Consider the following 24736-nt stretch of genomic DNA (forward strand, 5'->3'; position numbering starts at 1 on the left):
CAGAATTCTGGCTCCCATCTTAGCCTTTCTTAGCCATACAGCAAGGAGCCAAGTCTGCGCTCATCATCACAACCTTACCCTGCCTAACCTCTTGTTAACCGAATGGAAATTCTACTTTATAAATATTTAAACAGGACATGATACAGGAAGTATCATTTTTAGGAAACACTGATTTGACCTTGTTTTCTAGTTGGTCAGCCATATGACTACAATTCTGAATTCAACATTTAATTGGAGCAGAAGATCTGCAACATAAAGAATGGAAGTGATGTTTCCGTGTGTAAATGCCCAACTCAGATTATGGGAAAAATAATTTCTGCATGTTAACCCAGTCAGGAGCTTTATGTTGTCTGAACCGCAAGGAGCAAAAAGAATGGACAAGCTCCCTCTGTACAATGAGCTATAATTTACAAAAAAAAACCTAGTGTGTTTCAGGGAAATCATAGTTTAAAGATGAATTTGGAACAGGGCGTAAAGTCAAGGAGGCCATCTCTATGCTGGCTATTCCCTCCTGGGCTTGATAGACAATTCTTTCCTTATTTGTGTGTAGGGACAGACATGTCACTCAAGTCCAATAGGACGAAGAGATGCCTATGCAGAGCCATCCTTCTTGACTTTATGCCCTATCTTGGCTCAACTTTAAGCTAAGATTTTTCTGAAACACTGCAGGTTTTAAAAAGAAAATGTATGCTGTATGTATTAAGGGAGTGTCTCTAGGCAAATTGAAGCATCTAACAGGTACCCGTTAAGAACTTAAGATATCTTACAGTTTTTTTATTCTACTGAACCATTTAAAGCATACTGTTTTAGGCAACTCTAGGATAAGCTCTACATATGAAGTGGCACAACTCTGTGGCTATTATATAACTAGTACATGACATTTAGAAAAGAGGTTTATGAGCTACTAAATCGTGCACCCTAAGAAGCAGCAGCAGCATGAAGGACATTATACAGCAGTAATAAACAGTCTAACCTAAATTCATATCTGACCATGCCATGATGGTATGCAGTTTAGCATATGAGAACCAACGTACCTTCAAAAATAAAAGTATGAACATCAACACACACTGGCTGGAAGTAAAGGAAGTAACGTGTGGAATAGAAGAGGAGATTAAATAGTTCTGGGGTGCTAATGAAGGCACTACAGATCTATTTATAGTATGGGATGCTTTAAAAGTGTTTTTGAAGCGTATACTGTTTAAAAATATCTCCTATTTCAAGAAACAGTTTAAAACTAGGGGAGAGAGCTTGCTGAAACGGATTAAGTGTTTAGAAGAGGAGTATGCAAAAAATCCAGAGGAGAGGGTTTAATCTGGAAAAGACCCAACATAGAATGCTTTTTTGGGGGCAAAGGAAATACACAGAAGGGGGGAAAACTAATAAGTGGCTGGCCGGTATCATTAAAAAAGGGAGAAGGGAGGTTGGTGAGAGGGCTAAAAGGCATAACCCAGGTGTAGGTAGAATGCTACCAAAAATTATATAAGGCAGAGAATAATAAAACCAAAGGAGAAAAAGACAAATTTTTGTTGAAACTTACTTTACCAAAATTGTAAGATGATGACAGGGGAAAGGTAAATAAAGAGATTAGCTTGAGCTCCTGTTCTGGCAATTCTGCACCCGGACCAGATGGATTTACATTTGATATATATAGGAAGTTTCAAAAAGTTTTATTGCCCTGTTTGTTGGAGATATTTAACGAATCCTTGGGAAGGGGATGTTTATCTCTCTCAATGTCTGAAGCAGTGGTAATTTTAATCCCCAAGAAGGGGGGGGAAACAAAGAAAATATTAAAAATTTCCATACAATGTGGAGGTAATGACCAGCAGGCCAACAGTACCCGCACTCACCGCACAGTAAGCATCTTTCAGAATGTGCCAATTTTTCATGATTGCTGCTCTAATATGTTGGTTCATAGGGCTATTTTTAAATACAAAAACCGGTCTCTCTAAACCTTTTTCAGTAGGGATATTTTTCTTCTGTAATAATTGATTACGTTTCATTCCTTGCACTTTCCAATATGCCTGGTTCACTACGATATCCTCTTTTTATTAATCTATCTGACAGTTAAAATCTACAAAAAAGAAGGAGAATTGGTTACAACGTAATTTACCAGAAGGAAACAGAAAATGCGGTAATTGCTCCATGTGCAGATATAATGCTTGTTCTGCCACTGGGAATTTAGGGGGCGTGTTCTACGGTATACGAGAGTTGATAACATGCAGAAGTACCTACATTGTCTATTTCATAACGTGCATAACGTGCAGTTGCAAACTCAGGATTCATTGTGTGAATCACTTCGTTTTGGAGGACTCCAAAAAATATGTCCGTCTTCGCAACAGCCAGATCGCCACTAAGCTTTGCTTCAAGCAGAAGCGAAGTGGATCATGAGGCTAGAAGCCCAAGGCCCAATAGGACTTAATGACAAGCTTGACATGTCCCCTTTTTTATAAGTACTACCTACCTCTATATCGGGCTAGTTGTTTTCCCTGTTCACCTAACAGTGTGTTTGTTTACATTTTTTCCGATCATGTGATTGATCACATGATCGACTCACGTCAGCTTGACCTCACATCCGTTTTTTTTGTGCACTTCCTATTTAGGTTCAGTTGGCGCCGTGATGAGACAGAGGCCGGATGAAGCGCTCTCCATAGCGTGAAACCGCCTGCAGTCGCCTCCTTTCTGAGCGTCTCCTGTCCCTGCCTTTAGCCCCGCCGGGTGATGTCCACTTTTGGAGTTTGAAGACGCTTACTGAGCGTTGAGTGCGGTTACTGTTTGGCCTGCTGGTCATTACCTCCACATTGAATAGTTTCTCTCTTTGTTTTTTTTTCCCAGCACCGCCACACACAGCACATTTTATATTTATTAGAACACCTATCTGATCGCCATTAGATCTGTGTATGTGTTATTCACAGGACTTGGGTTTAATAGTGGTGCCACCTCAGAACCTCTTTGCTACACATTGAAAATTTCCATCCAATATCTCTCCTAAATACGGACTATAAATTTTTCGCAAAGATTTGGGCAGGTAGATTGAATAGGGTTGTAGGAGGAATTATAGGGGTGGAGCAGAGAGGTTTTCTAATGGGTAGAAATATGTTTGGGAACATACACAGGGCTTTTCTTAATATTCAGACAATGGGTGGGCCTTGGATGCGAATAAGGCATTTGACAGGGTGGTGGAGTTTTAAAATTTGGGTTCATTATTTTTACAGGTGATTAAGATTTTTCCACCTATGGTAAAAATAAATATGAATGGGAATTTGTCTAATAATATACAACTTAAAAGGGGGACAAGGCAAGGATGCCCTTTTTCACCACTATTGTTTGCATTATGTATAGAACCACTAGCTACAATGATTAGAAACATAGGGTGTTTTCAAGGGTTTGGGGTTCAAGGTGATATGGAAAAGATACTGATGTATGCGGACAATGTGATTCTGTTTAGTAGAAATCCAGTAGAGAAGATCCCAATGGTGATTCAATTGGCAGAAATCAGAACTGCTCCCATTGGATGAAGAGATTGAGTTTCCCATTGGTTCTGTTATAATACTAAAAAAACAATGACTGCTTAGAATACTTGGGTAATAACTCCTTGGGGACGAAGGGCGTATGCATACGCCCTCGCGTCCCGTCATTTAAGGACGGAGGGCGTATCCATACGCCCTCGGCATTTCCGATCACTGCCGCTCGCCGGCCGGTGATCGGACCGAGATGCCTGCTGATATCTATCAGCAGGCATCCCGTGGCAATGCCTAGGGGGGTCCTGAGACCCCCCCCCCATATCGGCGATCGCAGCAATCCAGGCAAATCGGGTCACTGGTGACCTGATCTCCTGGAAAATAAGACTGATCGGAGCTGTCAGAGACAGCTCCGACCAGCCTAAAGCATAGGAGCGAGGTGGCCGTGTTGCCACCCCCTCCTATCCCCTGCCACTGGTCGGTCAGGCTGACCACCAATGGAAGGAGGGGGGCGATTGAAGTCGGTACAGAGCGGGAAAAACACGGGCGGCAGGGGGAACACGGGCGGCGGGGGGAACACGGGCGGCAAGGGGGGGACATGGCCCGCCTTACCCGGACCTGCGGAGGCGGTGGCATCCCGGAGCAGCAGTGAAGGCTGCAGTGAAGATCGGGATAAGTGATCTTCACTGTGGCCTTCTAAAAGCTGCAAAATTACAACTCCCAGCATGCCCACACAGCCAAAGGCTGTCTGGGCATGCTGGGAGCTGTAGTTTTGCAACATCTGGAGGGTCACAGTTTGGAGACCACTGTGTACAACTCCCAGCATGCACTGACTGTCTGGGCATGCTGGGAGTTGTAGTTTTGCAACATCTGAAGTGGCACAGTTTGGGGACCACTTTATGGTGGTCTCCAAACTGTAGCCCTACAGATGTTGCAAAACTACAACTCCCAGCATGCCCAGACAGTCAGGGATGCTGGGCGTGTAGTTCTGCAATATCTGGCCCTTCAGATGTTGCAAAACTACAACTCCCAGCATGCCTGGACAGTCTGGGCATGCTTGGAGTTGTAGTTTTGCAACATCTGGAGGGCTACAGTTTGGAGGCCACTGTTCTTCCCCAGTTGTTGCATAACTACAACTCCTAGCATGCCCAGACTGTCCAGGCATGCTGGGAGTTGTAGTTCTGCAACATCTGAAGGGCCAGATATTGCAGAACTATACGCCCAGCATCCCTGACTGTACGGGCATGCTGGGAATTGTAGTTTTGCAACAGCTGTAGGCACACTGGTTGGGAAACACTGAGCTAGAGTCTGTTTCCTAACTCAGTGATTCCAACCCGTGTGCCTCCAGCTGTTGCAAAACTACAACTCCCAGAGTGCACTGACAGACCGTACATGCTGGGAGTTGTAGTCTTGCAACAGCTGGAGGCGCATGGGTTGGAATCACTGAGCTAGAGTCTGTTTTCTAACTCAGTGGTTCCCCCCCCCCCAGTGTGCCTACAGCTGTTGTAAAACTACAACTCCCAGCATGTACGGTCTGTCAGTGCATTCTGGGAGTTGTCATTTTGCCACAGCTGAAGGTTTGGGGTGCCCCCCCCCTATGTGATTGTACAGGGTACATTCACACGGGCGGGTTTACAGTGGGTTTCCTTCAAGGAAACTTACTGTGAACCCCTGCCTGTGTGAATGTACCCTAAAAACACTACACTAACAAATAATAAAAAGTAAAAAACTACATATACAGCCCCTTACACGTCCCCCCCCCCCCCCCCCCCAATAAAAATGAAAAACGTCTCATACGGCAGTGTTTCCTAAACGGCAAAACCACAACTCCCAGTGTTGCCGGACAGCCATAGACTGTCCTGGCAGGCTGGGAGCCTTTTAACAGCTGGAGGCACCCTGTGGGAGACACTGCTGTAGGGTTTTGGTGGAGACAAGCCCCATCCTTGTAACCGGGTCCACCCCTACTGCAAATTCCTTATTCAGGCCTCAAATGCGCATGGCGCTCTCTCACTTCAGAGCCCTGTCGTATTTCAAGGCAACAGTTTAGGGCCACATATGGGGTATCTCCGTACTCAGGAGAAATTGCGTTACAAATTTTTGGGGGATTTTTCTCCCATTACCCTTTGTAGAAATGGTAAATTTGGGGAAAAAAACTGCACTTTTTTTTTCTTCTGTTCTAGTACCATAGGGGCTTCCTAAATGCGACATGCCCCCAAAAACCATTTCAGCAAAACTCACTCTCCAAAATCCCATTGTCGCTCCTTCCCTTCTGAGCCCTCTACTGCGCCCGCCGAACACTTGAAATACACATATGAGGTATTTCCATACCCAAGAGAAATTGGGTTACGAATTTTGGGGGGCTTTTTCTCCTTTTACCCCTTGTAAAATTTCAAAAACTGGGTCTACAAGAACATGCGAGTGTAAAAAATTAAGATTTTGAATTTTCTCCTTCACTTTGCTGCTATTCCTGTGAAACACCTAAAGGGTTAACAAACTTACTAAATGTCATTTTGAATACTTTGAGGGGTGCAGTTTTTATAATGGGGTAATTTATGGGGTATTTCTAATATGAAGGCCCTTCAAATTCACTTCAAAACTGAACTGGCCCCTAAATAATTCCGATTTTGAAAATGTTGTGAAAAATTGGAAAATTGCTTCTGAACTTTTAAGCCCTCTGATGTCTTCCAAAAGTAAAAACATGTCAACTTTATGATGCAAACATAAAGTAGACATATTGTATATGTGAATCAAAATATTATTTATTTAGAATGTTTATTTTCCTTACAAGCAGAGAGCTTCAAAGTTAGAAAAATGCAAAATTTTCAATTTTTTCATCAAATTTTGGAATTTTTCACCAAGAAATTATGCAAGTATCGACAAAAAATTACCACTAACATAAATTAGAATATGTCACGAAAAAACAATTTCGGAATCAGAATGAAAAGTAAAAGCATCCCAGAGTTATTAATGCTTAAAGTGACAGTGGTCAGAATTGCAAAAAATGCTCCCGTCCTTAGGGTTATAATGGGCGCCGTCCCCAAGGAGTTAAGATATCAAAGAATACGTCTGAATTTGAGAGGTTAAATTTAAAGTAGGGGAAAAATAAATACTTGGACTAAACTGGGATTGAATATTGCTGATAGGATAGGTCTAGTGAAAATGGTTATACTCCCAATGATTTTACATTATTTGAGAGCTTCACCTATGTGTGTTTCTTAAAAGTATGGAGAAAAAAACTAAATGAACTGATCTGGGGATGGAAAAGGGTGAGAATTAAGATGTATAATTTGGTACAACCGTTGGAAAGAGGTGGTGTCAGGGACCGACCGGGGGACAGGGAGAGTGAGCCCTAAACTTACCCTAAAACCACTCTCCCTGTGTACTTGCCCATCCACCCTAAACGGTGGATCGACAACTGGGCGCCAGTCCCTCCCTGAACTAAAGTGCAGTGGGCTTAAAAACACATACTAATAAATAGTCGGTCACAAACCAGAAACATACAGGAACATAGAACTCCATAGTATATGTTACGCCGAGCGCTCCGGGTCCCCGCTCCTCCCCGGAGCGCTCGCAACATCCTCGCTACAGCAGCGCCCCGGTCAGATCCACTGACCGGGTGCGCTGCGATACCGCCTCCAGCCGGGATGCGATTCGCGATGCGGGTGGCGCCCGCTCGCGATGCGCACCCCGGCTTCCGTACCTGACTCGCTCTCCCTCGGTCCTGTCCCGGCGCGCGCGGCCCCGCTCCCTAGGGCGCGCGCGCGCCGGGTCTCTGCGATTTAAAGGGCCACTGCGCCACTGATTGGCGCAGTGGTTCCAATTAGTGTCTTCATCTGTGCACTCCCTATGTATATCTCACTTCCCCTGCACTCCCTCGCCGGATCTTGTTGCCCTTGTGCCTAGTGAAAGCGTTCCCTTGTGTGTTCCTAGCCTGTGTTCCAGACCTCCTGCCGTTGCCCCTGACTACGATCCTTGCTGCCTGCCCCGACCTTCTGCTACGTCCGACCTTGCTTTTGTCTACTCCCTTGTACCGCGCCTATCTTCAGCAGTCAGAGAGGTTGAGCCGTTGCTAGTGGATACGACCTGGTTACTACCGCCGCAGCAAGACCATCCCGCTTTGCGGCGGGCTCTGGTGAACACCAGTAGTAACTTAGAACCGGTCCACTAGCACGGTCCACGCCAATCCCTCTCTGGCACAGAGGATCCACCTCCTGCCAGCCGGCAACGTGACAGTAGATCCGGCCATGGATCCCGCTGAAGTACCTCTGCCAGTTGTCGCCGACCTCACCACGGTGGTCGCCCAGCAGTCACAACAGATAGCGCAACAAGGCCACCAGCTGTCTCAACTGACCGTGATGCTACAGCAGCTACTACCACAGCTTCAGCAATCATCTCCTCCGCCAGCTCCTGCACCTCCTCCGCAGCGAGTGGCCGCCTGAGGGGGCCTACGACTATCCTTGCCGGATAAATTTGATGGGGACTCTAAGTTTTGCCGTGGCTTTCTTTCACAATGTTCCCTGCACTTGGAGATGATGTCGGACCAGTTTCCTACTGAAAGGTCTAAGGTGGCTTTCGTAGTCAGCCTTCTGTCTGGAAAAGCTCTGTCATGGGCCACACCGCTCTGGGACCGCAATGACCCCGTCACTGCCTCTGTACACTCCTTCTTCTCGGAAATTCGTAGTGTCTTTGAGGAACCTGCCCGAGCCTCTTCTGCTGAGACTGCCCTGCTGAACCTGGTCCAGGGTAATTCTTCCGTTGGCGAGTACGCCATACAATTCCGTACTCTTGCTTCTGAACTATCCTGGAATAATGAGGCCCTCTGCGCGACCTTTAAAAAAGGCCTATCCAGCAACATTAAAGATGTTCTGGCCGCACGAGAAATTCCTGCTAATCTACATGAACTCATTTATCTTGCCACTCGCATTGACATGCGTTTTTCCGAAAGGCGTCAGGAGCTCCGCCAGGATATGGACTTTGTTCGCACGAGGCATTTTTTCTCCCCGGCTCCTCTCTCCTCTGGTCCTCTGCAATCCGTTCCTGTGCCTCCCGCCGTGGAGGCTATGCAAGTTGACCGGTCTCGCCTGACACCTCAAGAGAGGACACGACGCCGCATGGAGAATCTCTGCCTGTACTGTGCCGGTACCGAACACTTCCTGAAGGATTGTCCTATCCGTCCTCCCCGCCTGGAAAGACGCACGCTGACTCCGCACAAAGGTGAGACAGTCCTTGATGTCAACTCTGCTTCTCCACGTCTTACTGTGCCTGTGCTGATATCTGCATCTACCTTCTCCTTCTCTACTATGGCCTTCTTGGATTCCGTATCTGCAGGAAACTTTATTTTGGCCTCTCTCATCAACAGGTTCAACATCCCGGTAACCAGTCTCGCCAGACCCCTCTACATCAATTGTGTTAACAATGAAAGATTGGACTGTACCATACGTTACCGCACGGAGCCCCTCCTAATGTGCATCGGACCTCATCATGAAAAAATTGAGTTTTTGGTCCTCCCCAATTGCACTTCCGAAATTCTCCTTGGACTACCGTGGCTTCAACGCCATTCCCCAACCCTGGATTGGTCCACAGGGGAGATCAAGAGCTGGGGTACCTCTTGTTTCAAGGACTGCCTTAAACCGGTTCCCAGTACTCCCTGCCGTGACCCTGTGGTTCCCCCTGTAACCGGTCTCCCTAAGGCCTATATGGACTATGCTGACGTATTTTGCAAGAAACAAGCTGAGACTCTACCTCCTCACAGGCCTTATGACTGTCCTATTGACCTCCTCCCGGGCACTACTCCACCCCGGGGCAGAATTTATCCTCTGTCCGCCCCAGAGACTCTTGCTATGTCCGAGTACATCCAGGAAAATTTAAAAAAGGGGTTTATCCGCAAATCCTCCTCCCCTGCCGGAGCTGGATTTTTCTTTGTGTCCAAAAAAGATGGCTCCCTACGTCCTTGCATTGACTACCGCAGACTTAATAAAATCACGGTAAAGAACCGCTACCCTCTACCTCTTATCTCTGAACTCTTTGATCGCCTCCAAGGTGCCCACATCTTTACCAAACTGGACTTAAGAGGTGCTTATAATCTCATCCGCATCAGGGAGGGGGACGAATGGAAAACGGCATTTAACACTAGAGATGGACACTTTGAGTATCTGGTCATGCCCTTTGGCCTGTGCAACGCCCCTGCCGTCTTCCAAGACTTTGTTAATGAAATTTTTCGTGATCTCTTATATTCCTGTGTTGTTGTGTATCTGGACGATATTCTGATTTTTTCTGCCAACCTAGAAGAACACCGCCAGCATGTCCGCATGGTTCTTCAGAGACTTCGAGACAATCAACTTTATGCCAAAATGGAGAAATGTCTGTTTGAATGTCAATCTCTTCCTTTCCTAGGATACTTGGTCTCTGGCCAGGGACTACAAATGGACCCAGACAAACTCTCTGCCGTCTTAGATTGGCCACGCCCCTCCGGACTCCGTGCTATCCAACGTTTTTTGGGGTTCGCCAATTATTACAGACAATTTATTCCACATTTTTCCACCATTGTGGCTCCTATCGTGGCTTTAACCAAGAAGAATGCCAATCCTAAGTCATGGCCTCCTCAAGCGAAAGACGCCTTTAAACGGCTCAAGTCTGCCTTTTCTTCTGCTCCCGTGCTCTCCAGACCTGACCCATCTAAACCCTTCCTATTGGAGGTTGATGCCTCTTCAGTAGGAGCTGGAGCGGTTCTTCTACAAAAAATTCTTCTGGGCATGCTGTTACTTGTGGTTTTTTTTCTAGGACCTTCTCTCCGGCGGAGAGGAACTACTCCATCGGGGATCGAGAGCTACTGGCCATTAAATTAGCACTTGAGGAATGGAGGCATCTGCTGGAGGGATCAAAATTTCCAGTTATTATTTACACCGATCACAAGAATCTCTCCTATCTCCAGTCTGCCCAACGGCTGAACCCTCGCCAGGCCAGGTGGTCTCTGTTCTTTGCCCGGTTTAATTTTGAAATTCACTTTCGCCCTGCCGATAAGAACATTAGGGCCGATGCTCTCTCTCGTTCCTCGGATGCCTCGGAAGTAGAGCTCTCTCCGCAACACATCATTCCTCCTGACTGCCTGATCTCCACTTCTCCAGCCTCCATCAGGCAAACTCCTCCAGGGAAGACCTTCGTCTCTCCACGCCAACGCCTCGGAATCCTCAAATGGGGTCACTCCTCCCATCTCGCAGGCCATGCGGGCATCAAGAAATCCTTGCGACTTATCTCTCGTTTCTATTGGTGGCCGACTCTGGAAACGGATGTTGTTGATTTTGTGCGGGCCTGCACTGTCTGTGCCCGGGATAAGACTCCTCGCCAGAAGCCTGCTGGTCTTCTTCATCCTCTGCCTGTCCCCGAACAGCCTTGGTCTCTGATTGGTATGGACTTTATTACAGACTTACCCCCATCCCGTGGCAACACTGTTGTTTGGGTGGTCGTTGATCGATTTTCCAAGATGGCACATTTTATTCCTCTTCCTGGTCTTCCTTCAGCGCCTCAGTTGGCAAAACAATTTTTTGTACACATTTTTCGTCTTCACGGGTTGCCCACGCAGATCGTCTCGGATAGAGGCGTCCAATTCGTGTCAAAATTCTGGAGGGCTCTCTGTAAACAACTCAAGATTAAATTAAACTTTTCTTCTGCTTATCATCCTCAATCCAATGGGCAAGTAGAAAGAATTAACCAGGTCCTGGGTGATTATTTACGGCATTTTGTTTCCTCCCGCCAGGATGACTGGGCAGATCTTCTTCCATGGGCCGAATTCTCGTACAACTTCAGAGTCTCTGAATCTTCTTCCAAATCCCCATTTTTCGTGGTGTACGGCCGTCACCCTCTTCCCCCCCTCCCTACTCCCTTGCCCTCTGGTTTGCCCGCTGTGGATGAAATAACTCGTGATCTTTCCACCATATGGAAAGAGACCCAAAATTCTCTCTTACAGGCTTCATCACGCATGAAGAAGTTTGCTGATAAGAAAAGAAGAGCTCCCCCCATTTTTTCTCCCGAAGACAAGGTATGGCTCTCCGCTAAATATGTCCGCTTCCGTGTTCCCAGCTACAAATTGGGACCACGCTATCTTGGTCCTTTCAAAATCTTGTGCCAAATTAATCCTGTCTCTTACAAACTTCTTCTTCCTCCTTCTCTTCGTATCCCTAATGCCTTTCATGTCTCTCTTCTTAAACCACTCATCATCAACCGTTTCTCTTCCAAACTTATTTCTCCTACTCCTGTCTCCGGTTCTTCAGACATCTTCACCGTAAAGGAGATACTGGCCTCCAAAAAGGTCAGAGGAAAAACTTTTTTTTTAGTGGACTGGGAGGGCTGTGGTCCTGAAGAGAGATCCTGGGAACCTGAGGACAATATCCTAGATAAAAGTCTGGTCCTCAGGTTCTCAGGCTCTAAGAAGAGGGGGAGACCCAAGGGGGGGGGGGTACTGTTACGCCGAGCGCTCCGGGTCCCCGCTCCTCCCCGGAGCGCTCGCAACATCCTCGCTACGGCAGCGCCCCGGTCAGATCCACTGACCGGGTGCGCTGCGATACCGCCTCCAGCCGGGATGCGATTCGCGATGCGGGTGGCGCCCGCTCGCGATGCGCACCCCGGCTTCCGTACCTGACTCGCTCTCCCTCGGTCCTGTCCCGGCGCGCGCGGCCCCGCTCCCTAGGGTGCGCGCGCGCCGGGTCTCTGCGATTTAAAGGGCCACTGCGCCACTGATTGGCGCAGTGGTTCCAATTAGTGTCTTCACCTGTGCACTCCCTATGTATACCTCACTTCCCCTGCACTCCCTCGCCGGATCTTGTTGCCCTTGTGCCTAGTGAAAGCGTTCCCTTGTGTGTTCCTAGCCTGTGTTCCAGACCTCCTGCCGTTGCCCCTGACTATGATCCTTGCTGCCTGCCCCGACCTTCTGCTACGTCCGACCTTGCTTTTGTCTACTCCCTTGTACCGCGCCTATCTTCAGCAGTCAGAGAGGTTGAGCCGTTGCTAGTGGATACGACCTGGTTACTACCGCCGCAGCAAGACCATCCCGCTTTGCGGCGGGCTCTGGTGAACACCAGTAGTAACTTAGAACCGGTCCACTAGCACGGTCCACGCCAATCCCTCTCTGGCACAGAGGATCCACCTCCTGCCAGCCGGCATCGTGACAGTATAAAAGTTCAGAGGGCACAGATCAGAGAGTTAGTACAGAGGACACTATATCAGCGGATATGAACAGAGGACTCAGTGGTCATGAACATAGGACACTGTAGATAAGCGGTCCTGAACAGAACTCCAAAGATCTGAATGACGAACTAATAAACATATCGAATTCAAAACACCAGACAGAAAAACGCATAAGTCTGAACATACTCCAGAACAAAAGAGGAATAAGCTTAATCCCCTAGAAAAACTTCTGGTAGACACAGGAATAACAATACCCTCTGAGTCCCCACGAACAGGTAAACAGGATCAAACGCTAAACAGGAATATTCGCAATCCCACATAAAACCTCCAGTAGACAAGGAGTCCCCATGGAACGGTAACAGGGATGCCTAGTTACAACTCAGAAAAATGGATACAGCAGGATATAATTATAGAACACTGTTCACACTGAACACAAGACAGGATAAATCGCAATCCCTTCAGAACACCTCCAGTAGATGCAGGAATAACAATTCCCTCTGAGTCCCCATGGATAGACAACAGGGATGCCTAAATTACACAGGATATAGATATAGAACACTGTTCACAATGAACACAAGTCAGGATAAATCGCAATCCCTCCGAACACCTCTAGTAGACAAGAAGTCCCCATGGAACGACAACAGGGATGCAACATGGGACACTGTGAACACTGGACAAACAAACTGGACACTCCACTAACGAAGTAGCCATTAGTAATAAAACCAAATAGACTACTGGCCAGCGGCACACTCCACAGAAGCTGACCCAGTAGGAAAACAGAAATATAAAACACAAAACTTCATATAAAGGGTTACATGAGAAAACACAGTGTGAACAGACACATTGCAGAAAGAAGGTACAAATCCTAAAACCGACTATACAAACACAGATTGAAATCTACTTTAAGCATGCCACCTAACCATGGCTAAAACCGGAAAATACAAAGAGCATGCTAATAAAGAGAAAGTAGATTAAAAGCTCAAATAAAGAGTGTTTCACCAAGAGCAGGTGAAAGCAGCATGTCCAGCATGTTAGCAAGTCAGGATGTAATGATCTCAATCACCATCACTGAGGCTAGGCTGGGCTGACTTTAAATAGACACATCCTAGGAGCTATTGGCTAAGGCTATTAACTATTCCCTGACTAAGGAACATAAAACTGTTCACACACAACCAAACCAATAGCTGTTTGTGAACACAGGCCAATACAGACATGACTGGTGGCTTAAGTATACCCAATTTTTTTCACTATTTTATTGCAGCACAGTTCATTTTTATTATCCAAGAACAGCCCATCTAATTTTATATATGGTAAGTTTTGTTTGTATGTAAATGTGTAAAAGCAAATATAAATCATAATTAAATTTTAAAAAAATAGTTGAAAAAAATAAATAAACAGTCTAAGCTGTGAATCCAGCCCAGGGTTGAGCTTTAATACTAACAATACATGTGTGTAGTCCCTTTGCAGTCAGCTTTCTTCAATCAGACCCTCTACAGTGCCCCTCCTCACCCTTCTCCTCTACATAGACTTGTATGAGCAGCATGTATCCTGATCCCTCAGTGAGCTGACCTGAGTAGTTAGTCAGTGTGAATGAAAGATTTTTTTTTTTTTTGGAAGGGCTGATACAGAAAAAAAAAAGAAACATGTGCTCTGTTATGACAAATAACATTTCTTACATTGACGTGTACTAGTTTATTGAAACAACATGAACTTAATAGAGTTAAGCAAATTAATGTTTACTCAAAGAAAAAAAAAATACAAGGAACTCCAAAGGGAAGAAATAGTTCCTCTAGAGTTGAGAATCTGGGTAAGGGTGTTCAAATTCATGTGCATTGGAACTTAAAGAGCCTTTACCTTTATTTGTATTTGAGGAATATTACCAATTTATTATTGAAATTAAAAGGGATAGAAGTGGAGCCCCAAACAACTGTGGCCAGTATGAATGTGAAGGGCGTTATACAACATTATCCCCAAGGCATCGGTTCCTCCAGACCTATATAATGATTTCCCTTCACAACTATTTACTTTTTTTCTGCCTTTTTTCCACTAGGCCCCATCTTTTACCTGTTTGCCGGTGGTCAACAGGTCACACTGCCCTCAGCTAATTGTCAGCAATGTACCACCTCAGTCTGTGATAGGCTGAGAGGCAGGGTAACGTATTGAACCCTATCACCGGTCTTCTGTCTGTTGCCATGGGCCCAATACTTCACACTGAGTCTCAGCCAATCACTGGCTGAGGTGGGAGATCACTATCACTGACAATAAGCTGAGCAACAGTATGACTTGTCGACCACCAGCAACCAGGAAGAAGACTGGGGCAGGAGGATGGGATCAATGATACTGGGACAGCATGGGAGCGGCGGCAGGTAAGTTCGGGTTTTTGTTTTATATCTCGGCAGCCTGGGGATGTTTTAAAAAAAGCACCTCTAAGAACTAGTTGTATATAGGCCGGTCTGTTGAACACCTAAAAGAACTTTTGTTGAGAACAAATACTACTGGTGTTTTTAAATAAATAACTAGATAGTAATACATTTTATAGAAACATCAAACAAAGCTCAATTTATTAATTTGAGCTTTCTTCCCAGTCTGACCACAGGTCTCTTTGCTGCCAACTCTGTCTGTTTTGAGTGTTTTTTCTTCCTGCAGCTGTCATGGGGGTGGAGAATGGGTGGGTATAGATTCTTATTAAAATTAGGAGGGTGGAAATAGGTTTGTATTAACATGTTGTTGGTTGCTATATATTGTATGTGTTAAGAGTTGAATAAATAAATTTATCATAAAAAATAAATAATGCTAGTGTAACATCTCTTGTCATGTCCCCGCTGCCGGCATCACGGGATGCTCCTGCATGTGAATCCCAGCCTGTCACTCACTTCCCTGGTATTCCTGTCCTCGCAGCCCTGGCGCAGGTCCCCCTGCCTCCTAGGGCTTGCGTGCGTGGGAGCTCTTACATTTAAAGGTCCAGTACTCATTTAATTAAGTGTCTACACCTGCACCCTGTCTTTAAGTTTGAGCTCCTCCCTTCCTCCCTTGGTCCCTGCCGAATCTTTGTTGCCTTGTGCCCTAGTGAAAGCATACTGTGTTCTTGAAATCCTTTTTTCCGTTACCTGACCCTGCACCTGTGCCACCTGCCCTGACCTACTGCTTCCTTGACCTCATCTTGACAGTTTTCTTTTATGCCACACCACATCCCAGAAACCTGTGTGGACAAGTCGTGCCAGGGGTAGTGACCTGGGTGCCACCTGCCGCAGCAAGACTATCCCGCATTGCGGCGGGCTCTGGTGAAAACCCATGGCACCTTAGACTCCCCTCCCTGGCACAGCTCACATCATCATCCACACAGGCCCAGAGGATTCAGCACCTGCCGTGACCCCTACAACTAGAATGATATATCAAGTCTATAATTTTATATGTAAGGGTGATTTTAGTCACATAGATTATTCCATTTGGATTGCATCTGTCTGCAAAAGAATATTTACTAGGGGTTTCCTCTCTATAAGCCATTTTAAAATAAAGAACTCAGTAATCTACCATATAAAGTAAATTGGCCAAGTCTTTCATGTGGTCATCCAGTTCTAGATTTCCAACTTGTCCATGTCATGATTTCTAACCACAGAAAGAAGGAAGTATCCAGAGATAAAGAACACAACTATGTTAGAGAATAGTGGATGTTATATAGATGTTCTTGAAAGGAACATGAAATTATACTCTTCTCATCAGCCAAAAAAAAAAACAGGAAATGGGCATACCCTGTGTACATATGTATATATGTACGTATATATATATATATATATATATATATATATATACACACACATATATATATATATATATATATATATATATATATGTATATATATTTCCCAATAATTAATTATTTTAGACATATGCAACATGGCCACGGACCATATCACGCCACTTGGCACGTTAGGCCACTTGAAGCAACAAGCGGCGTGATACGGTCCATGGCCAGCGTCCGAACTCACCCGCATACCTGCCGCCACCCCTCTTCTATTCTGAAGATGACATCGTTCGGAGACTGCTGCTGAACGAGTGACCAATTTGCCGGGTGAGTGCACCATACCTATGCTTCTATTTTGCCTATGTCTAAGATACCCTGTTTCTACAAGTAGCACTACCTGAGGTCGTTAATATCTTCCTTTCCTGTGCATTCCATATATTGTCCAGAATCTTGATCCAGGATTTGAACTAGAAGGATTAGCATTGTCGGTGCTTTTCAGTTATGTCTTGTTTGTGTTTATTCAATTAATGATTTTACATTGTAATACTATAGACTTCTGCAGCCAGTATGGGAATTATCTCATTAACCCAACTCTGCTAACTCAACATTAACTTTGTTAGCACCTGTCAGAGAGCTGAAAAACACTGGGTCAGAGGCAGGGTCGGTGTTATGACCGGTTAAGTCTCACAGAACAAGCAAAGTGCCAAAAGCAATGATTTCATTGTCATCTTCTCACTTTCTATTTTTTCACTCTCTTTCTCTGGCTCATTGAAAAGCAGCACATATTGCCAAACTGCTCAGTATTTGGATCAGCATGTTCCATGCCATAGCCTCGAATGTGGAATTACACATGATGCTTGGTCAAGCAGACCCGCGTCCCTGTTTTCTCTTGCACTCGCTGCCCTCATGCACTAAAAAGGATTTTTTGTAGCATGATGATTTATAGTAACAGCAGCACAGTTGTTCAGTTCCATAAAAACAAATTCTTTTGTAGGTCTGGTCTTTTTTGACCATCTGCATTCCTGGCATAAGAAAGGTTAATGGAATGTTATATTTTTTTCTACAGTACCAATTCACCCTTACATACTGGTACTTTCTATATCTCAAGGGGCCACACTTGTATATGAGTATTATTTACAATATGGATCAGGCCGTATTAAGCTTCTTCTAAGACCATTACAGGATGCCATTTATAAGCAATGCCTGGCAGTGCTTATTTTAGGCCTAGAACAACATTGCCAATTAGTCTCTCAAGCATCGCTAAAGTAGCATCTGAATGATGTATTCTGCTCATGTCATACAAAGGTTTTGCACACTTATTCTTAGTATGGTTAGTATGACATGTTAGTATGGTTTAATGTTATGTCCTCAGCTGTCCAGGCTTAGTGACTTTGGTTTCTTAACTTAGCTTCCTCTTGTGTAATAATAATGCAATGTGATCAGTAAGCGCCACATACAGGCCCAGTCTAAGTACCACAGACTACAAAATAATCAAAAATATATATCAAGGCAATGTTTGATAGAAGGGGTGTTGCTAAAAATTACAAGTTTATTAGTCACTTAAAAGCCACCAGATAGAAAGGTAGTGAATACCTGCTACATTATGTGCTCCGGCCGCACACGCTGGCCGTGAGTGCATGGTCCCGTTACCTGCTGCTGCCGGCGGGGCTGGGACTCACATCACGGGACGCACCTGCATGCAAGCCCCAGTCCGTCACTCACCTGGTGGTTCATTGATAAAGTCCTCCACCCACCTCACTTCCCTGATGGATCTTTGCTGCCTTGTGCCTGAGAGAAAGCATTCCTGAGAGTTGCCTTGCCGTGTATCTGATCCTTTGCTCTGTGACTTGACCTTGCTCCTCTGCCGCTTGCCTATTGACCTCCTGCTACGTCCTGACTATGCAAATGTGCCGCCTGCCTTGACCTTCTGATATCCTGACTATGAGCTGCTTTATCCCTCCTGTGCCTTGCATCTCCTCAGCCGCCTGTGTGGTTGAGCCGTTCTAGGGGTAATTTTGCGGCGGGCTCTGGTGAAAACCAGCGGCACCTTAGACTCCACTCCCTGGTATGGTCTGAGTCATCTGCCACACAGGTCCAGAGGATCCACATCCACCGGAGTTCCTGTCTTCTAAAACGTGAATGTTACAATACCAAAAAGTGTAAAATAAACATGGAAATTCGTTACCCAAATTTTGCGACATATATGTCGCAAAATTTCCACCATATGAACTACTCACTGTGCTCAAAGGAACAGTGTTTTATCAATTTTGGTATATTATAAACACAATAGTCATGTCATTTATATGTATTCCCAACGCGTTTCTGTCCGCATGCTTTTTAATATGCACGGGGACGTCCTCAGGGGAACTTTTGAAAATGTAGCTCAATAGATATGTTAAAAAGACATGCATCTAAATTAAAGTACTATGCATTCCTGGTTAGGTATAAGCCTACTGGCTTCATGTGGCTGTCATGCACGCAGACATCCTATATCAAGATCGGAAGTCCAGTATTAGCATGAAAAATCCAGCATACAGCGCTAATTAGTAAGAACATACAAGTCCTGCAGTAACAGGGAGCTGCCACGAGCCGCATCTGAACATGGGGTCACTTCCCCGGCTCCATGCCACTGCGGGACTTGTATGTTCTTACTAATCGGCGCTGCATGCTGGATTTTCAAACACGTTAGAAAATAGATATAAATGACATAACTAATGTGGTTATAATCTACCACAATTGATAACCCACTGTTCCTTTGAGCACAGTGAGTAGCTCATATGGTGGAAATTTTACGACCATATACATTTGGGTAGCAAAGTTCCATGTTTGTCTTACACTTTTTGGTATTCCCTATCTTTCTATCTGGTGGCTTTTAAGTGACTAAGATACTTGTAATTTTTAGCGACACCCCTCCTATCAAACATTGTCTTGATTTATTTTTGATTCGTCCTGTTGTGTAACAAGCTAAACTTTTACACTATGCATTTTCCAAGTAGAACTCCACTCTGGAGCTTCGTTTCTGAAATTATAGTGCAGCAGCCTCCCATTGCTTTAAATTGGATTATGCTGCAAAATTCACACTACAAAATTTCTGCAGCAGATATGCCGCCGCAGAAATTCCAGACCAAGACTTCGGTAAAAGAATGAACTGTAATTTAGTGCTGCCATTGGTCTGCCAGTGGTAGGTCCCCACTATAGCTCAATTTCTGTCCCAATGTTTTCCATATACCACTCGCTGTGACCACTGCACTTGCCTTGCCTGCCTCATCACACACTCACAATAAATTCAGTCACTCTGCACTCTGACCCTGCTTTTCCCTTCCAATCATTAATTAATTATTTAATATTCCCTTTCAATATAGTCCTAACCAATTAGACCAAAAAGAAAAACTAAAACATGTAGTTATAATTCTATATAGAGAACATCATAAGTGCCAGCATGTCATAAATGACTCATCAGGTCCATACAGAGAGCACATGGTAGGGCCATACAGTGCATGACAAATATAGCCATATAGGGGGAGATTTATCAAAACCTGTCCAGAGGAAAAGTTGCTGAGTTGCCCATAGCAACCAATCAGATTGTTTCTTTCATTTTTCAGAGGCCTTTTCAAAAATGAAAGAGGCGATCTGATTGGTTGCTATGGGCAACTCAGCAACTTTTCCTCTGGACAGGTTTTGATAAATCTCCCCCATAGTGCATACACAACAGGGCCATATAGTGCATAACTGACAAATATAGCCATATGTAATACCCATTCTGTCACTGCACACAAAAAATCCTTGGACTGCTACATATTGTCTTTAGTGATGGCGGCATTGGCCATATTCAAATTCGCGTATTCGTTATATTCGCATATTCGCATAGTCACGTATTTGAGGAAGAAAACAGTGAGGCAGTGGGCAACTTTACTATTGGTTGCTAGGGATGTTGTTGATAACCTCTGAAAAGTGTATGTGCATCATTCTAATTGGCCGACAAGTTAAAAGAAGGAATATGCGCAAATGCGTAAAAAAAGCAAATATTCGTAATTTCGAATACATAGTAAATATATTTGCAATATTCGCAAATTTGCGAATTTGCAATATCCGTGATAAACGTTTGAAATGCGAATATTCGCGCCCAACACTAATTGTTTTAGGTCATTTGCCTCTATATGCATTAAAAAAACAGCTGATACTGTGTTAGAATAAGTGCAACTGTCCGTTTGAAGTACGGTGGTGCAGGCATTAACAGTTAGAGCATTAGGAGATAAAATATACAATACCATACAAGACAGCCATAATATAATATAATAAGATATAAGTTTGCTAGCTGCAGGCAAAGGAAAAAAAAGGTATGGTATATCACGAGGGGTCCGGTCGCTGGGGCTCCCCGCAATCTCTGGCACTGCATCCTAGTCATCCAGTGCACAGAGCGAACTCCGCTCCGTGACAGATGATGGGTGCCCACAGCCTTCATGCCCCCTCTATTCATGTCCATGGGAGGAGGCATGTCGGCTATGTACTAGCCGTCACTCCTCCTCTCATAGACATAAATAGACATGAATAATGTTACAAACACAGAAGCTCCAAGCCTCCGTGTTCAGCACACTGCGGTGCCGGCTAGGAGGTCGCGGAGGAGGGTATTAGGTCCCAGAGGCTGGCCCCCTACGATCAGACATCTTATCCCCTATCCTTTAAGATGTCTAGGGGTGGAGTATCCCTTTAAGTTGATTTATTAAGAAAAGACTGCTGCAACCAAAAAGTCCTGCTGCACACAGTCAGTGACATTATTTATAGAATTGCGGGTAGGTGAGTTGACAAGGCAATTGGGAATCACCGCAGGTGTAACAAAGTTGCGCAGAAAATCCCTCTTCACATTTTCATGTTCTAAGCCTAGCAACGCCCTCAGCTTACCTAGCAGGACCACTTCAATATTCAGTTCTATCAGACTCATCCAGGAGCATCAAAATCAATGTTATACAAGGCACTCCACCTCGGGTAAGATGGGCTTATCCCAATGCTCCAGTTGTACACTTTTCCGATAGCTAGAGAATGACATGGTCATTGATTGGTCAATTCATTGTCTATTCCAAACACAACAACACCCGTCAATGTATCTAGCAGGAAGATAACAAAGGTCAATGCCCAAAGAACCATGCAGAGGCACCAAATCAATACTTTCTAACTGATGCTACCACATAAAATTTGTACACATCATACATTCCTTCAATAGACCGAGAAGCCAAGCAAAAACTTAGCTCTCCTTGCCGTATTCAGCTAGATTGCTTGTGTAAGGTGTATGATAGGGGCCTATTAGGTATTCAGACTCCACAAAACAGTAATATACACAACACAGCAGATAGCCTCTGGAAAAAGACACTGATCTGTAAGATTTCGACATATGGCCTGAGTGAACAGGTCTCAATTAAAAGATAAAAGTCCCTATATTCTTTAGTGTTGCTGAGTTTCTTTAGATTTTTATTTTTCTAAAAGCCTAAATCTCAGTACTTTTTGCAATTGTCGCTTTACAAGCAAAGGGAACAGAGCAGGACTGTTGACTTTTGACCTATCAGGCAGAGCGGAGAATAGCTGCACATCACAATGGAAGAATGGGGTTACGAAAGCAGAAACTACCTCTTACCATTGTAATATAAATATGAGTGGCAAATAGTGAAATTCTACCATAAAGTGAAATTTTATGGTTTAAATGTTGGGCTTTTTTTGTTTTGCTTTGTTGGCAAGGTCTTTGTTTTACAAGTCTTTATATATATATATATATATATATATATATATATATATATATATATATTTATTAATACTGTAGATCAGTGGTGCAAATCAAATAAATAATATTAAAAAGTAAAAAAAAAAATGTATGTACATTTGAACCCTTTCCCACACATGGGAAAGGGGTGACAACATTCACAGCATTCTGTTTATGAAGGCAAAAAAGTTGCACCATTGCAATCACCCCAAAGGAAAGCTGTGCCAATACCCAATGACAAAAGCCAGGACTGATAAAACTGAAATCATGGCCGTTCAACTATTGATGCTATTATCAAGACAAATCTTCACCAATAACACCCACAAGTGATCAGCATGGCTATATTTTTGTGAAAAGGCTATTTCCTGTTGGAGTTCTACCCCTCCAACTACAAGTCCCATGAATCCTTGTTTGTAAGTGTGTGGTCACTTTTCTGCCTCTCACATCAGCCACCCCACCCATTAAAGAACAGGTGTACTACCTTTCATACTGTAAACAATAGACCAGCGTTTTCTCACCAGGGAGCCTCTAGCTGTTGCAAAACTACATTTCACTGCAGTATGATCTCCCTCCCACCCAGGAGTCACTCCACCCATTGAAGCAGACAGGCTCCTTTAAGCACCTAACTAGTAATGTAATGTCTCGGACCGCACTGCAAACTGGGAAAACCTGAGACGATACTCATTTTGTATGCTGTTAAAAAAAACATCGGGGGAAAGATCACATAATAATTGCAAGACCATCACCCAACACAGGTACAGACACTATATTATGAACTACACTAAATTTACAGCCCCTGTAGCATAGTCATATATATATATATATATATATATATATATATATATATATATATATATAAAAATCCTGGAATACCTCTTTAAATTAATATGTAATTTTGCATAACAAGCATATGACAAGAAAAAAAATAAAAATATAAAAAATGACAGAATAGACTTATATTTTTCAATCCAACAACAACGAAAAATACTATAAACATACACCAGGAAAAAACAAGATCTTGCACAGCAACATAAAAGGTTATGACTATTGGAATGTGTTAAGATATAAAGGAAACCATATGGCATACCCTTAAGGTAAAAAAAATTTAATGTATCCTTAAGGGAGTTAAACTGAAGAGTATAAAAGTAGAGGTTTTTTTTTTTTAACTCTTTGACACCATGCATACCATATGATACAAACTGCTAAATAAAATCAGATCTGTCATTCTCATGTTGTATACTGTAGCAAATGCAGACAAATGCGGAATCACCACATCTATAGTATAGTGTATTCCTTAACCCTGTGAGAGAGCAATTCTGTTGAATATGCAGTTTAAGTACAGGTCACAGATTTTAACTCTTCATATGCTAATTAATGATTCACACATGGCTAGTGTTTTGAAGCTGCACAAACAATAGCCAAAGTAAAATCCATCATTTGTCAACAGCTTTTCTTCCTAGTCCTTACATAACACTGCTAAACTCTGTAGCGTCAGCATTATGGTCCAGCTATCCATTAACCCCATATTGTGCCCGGGTCCGCATCAAGCACAGGAGGTAGAACACATGATTCCCCAAGGGACATATAAGGTACAAAAAAAAAAGGGGGCAGAGCAGAATTGCCATAGGTTTGCTAATGTTTTCAACATTTAGTGACAAGAATTTTGTTTGGTCATGTGTTCTATTACACTTAATAGCTTCAGAGAGTTGGGCATTCTTAAATGGTAAATCTACACTGCTCAAAAAAAAATAAAGGGAACACTAAGATAACACATCCTAGATCTGAATGAATGAACTTATCGCATGAAATACTTTCATCTTTACATAGTTGAATGTGCTGACAACAAAATCACACAAAAATTATCAATGGAAATCAAATTTATCAACCCATGGAGGTCTGGATATAGAGTCACACTCAAAATCAAAGTGGAAAATCACACTACAGGCTGATCCAACTTTAATGTAATGTCCTTAAAACAAGCCAAAATGAGTAGTTTGTGTGGCCTCCACGTGCCCGAATGACCTCCCTACAACGCCTGGGCATGCTCCTGATAAGATGGTGTTGGTGGATGAAGCGAGACATGATCCCAGATGTGCTGAATCAGATTAAAGTCTGGGGAACGGGCAGGCCAGTCCATAGCATCAATGCCTTCCTCTTGCAGGCACTGCTAATACACTCCAGCCACATGACGTCTAGCATTGTCTTGCATTAGGAGGAATCCAAGGCCAACCGCACCAGCATATGGTCTCACAAGGGGTCTGAGGATCTCATTTCGGTACCTAATGGCAGTCAGGCTACCTCTGGTAAGCACATTGAAGGCTGTGTGGCCACCCAAAGAAATGCCATCCCACACCATTACTGACCCACCGCCAAACCTGTCATGCTGGAGGATGTTGCAGGCAGCAGAATGTTTTCCACGGCATCTTCAGACTCTGTCACGTCTGTCCCATGGGCTCAGTGTGAACCTGCTTTCATCTGTGAAGAGCACAGGGCGCCAATGGCAAATTTGCCAATCTTGGTGTTCTCTGGCAAATGCCAAACATCCTGCACGGTGTTGGGCCGTAAGCACAACCCCCACCTGTGGATATCAGGCCCTCATACCACCCT

The sequence above is a fragment of the Hyla sarda genome, chromosome 2, assembly GCF_029499605.1.
Source record: "Hyla sarda isolate aHylSar1 chromosome 2, aHylSar1.hap1, whole genome shotgun sequence".
NCBI lineage: Eukaryota > Metazoa > Chordata > Amphibia > Anura > Hylidae > Hyla > Hyla sarda.